Raw genomic sequence first — 1,582 nt, 5'->3', positions numbered from 1 at the left:
TTATTTTGTACTGGACTGTAGTTATTTTACAGTGTTGCATTAGTTTCAGATGTGCAGTAATGTGTTCCAGTTATACATACACATATACCTCTTCCTTTGCAAAGTCTTTTCTCATTTAGGTTATTACAAAGTGTTGAGCAGAGTTTCCTGTGCTCTCTCGTGGGTCCCTGATGGTCATCCATTTTAAATATTGTAGTGTATACATGTCAGTTCCAATCTATCCCTCTTCCCCATACCCTTCCCTCTGGTAACCATAAGTTTGTTCTCTTAATCTGTGATAAACTATGGAATGCTTCATGAATTTGTATGCCATTCTTGCACAGGGGCCATGCTAATCTCTGTATGGTTCCAAGCACCAAAGAGCTTGGACCGAAACGCCAAGACAAAAACAGCAGGTCAGCAGGAATGAGCATTAACTGCGCAGGTGATGCAGTCTCCAGGTGAAACACCATCCCCAAAGCCTCATGGTGAAGAAGGTGTGAACAACCAGAGAGAAGGCCCTTTGGTTATGGGAGCAGGAGATGGAGGGGAAGCACTGGATGAGACTGGAAAGCCAGACATGGTCCTGGACATCCAGGGCCTTAGAGACTGTGAAAAGATGTTGGTGTTTATCCTCAGATCAATGAGAAACAAGTAATAGGATTTAATAATGTGTGTGTATATGTAGGAGGACAAAAATTATTAGATTTGTGTCATGAAAAGAATCTGGCTTCAGTCTGAAGAAAATAAGAGAGAGAGTTCAACTGACATGAGGGATCCAGTTAGTAGCAATCTCAGGCGGCCTTGGCCTGCCGTGGTTTGAAGCAGGATTTTGGTTCCTGGCCAGAGACTGAGGTTGGGTCTTGGTGCTGAAGGTATCAAATCCTAGCCACTAGACCAGTGTGGTGACAAGGCCCTGGCCCTTCAACTTTGCAGAAAAAAGAATTCCCACAAAGACAAAAAGTAGTGAAATAAGTAAAGTGTCTATTAGGAGGAAAGAAGAGTACAGTATGTGTGGATAGACACACAGGCAGGCTCAGAGAGAGAGCGAGCTGAGCCCTCATGGTAATTTCAGTCACTTCGATGGGGCGTTTCTCCCGGGCTTCCTTTGGCCAGTCATTATGATTTCCCCGGTTCAGAGTCTGTATTTGGTTTATCTCAGAGTCCTCCCATGTGCTTAAGTATCTCTCAGCCAAGATGGATTCTACCAAAGAGGCCTATGGGTATTTAGCATCACTGAGCATCCTTCCCCTTTGCCCTCCGAGGAGCCTTTTTGCTCATGTATAGTCAGGGACATCTCTTGACTTTGAGAATGAGAAATATGTGATCTCTTATATTCTATCTGGGAAGGTCTCAGCCTTCTCCCTCGATTGTCCTGCTATTTTTGTCTTGGAGTTTCAGTCCACAGAGAACAACTCCAACTATTTGCCCCAGCAGTCCATCTATCTCCTTCTTCAGTAGGGCTAGAGATAAAGTAAAGACAGTTTTCTGGCCTGGAAAATCCCTGGGTAGGGGAGCCTGGGAGGCTACAATCCATGGGGTTCCGAAAGATTTTGGCACAACGTAGCAACTAAATAACAACAATGGCTGTTCACTTTGCAAT

At 44.4% G+C, this 1,582-nt stretch overlaps 1 non-coding gene across 1 annotated transcript; it reads right to left on the bottom strand.

Moving 5' to 3' along the window:
* Nucleotides 1-278: 278 nt before the first annotated feature.
* Nucleotides 279-382, bottom strand: LOC133048992 (U6 spliceosomal RNA). Its single transcript, XR_009691163.1, has one exon. It is a non-coding gene; the product is annotated as a U6 spliceosomal RNA (small nuclear RNA).
* Nucleotides 383-1,582: the final 1,200 nt, after the last annotated feature.

Source organism: Dama dama, chromosome 29 (assembly GCF_033118175.1).
Source record: "Dama dama isolate Ldn47 chromosome 29, ASM3311817v1, whole genome shotgun sequence".
NCBI classification, from domain to species: Eukaryota; Metazoa; Chordata; class Mammalia; order Artiodactyla; family Cervidae; genus Dama; species Dama dama.
This window is presented reverse-complemented; position numbering and strand designations above follow the sequence as displayed.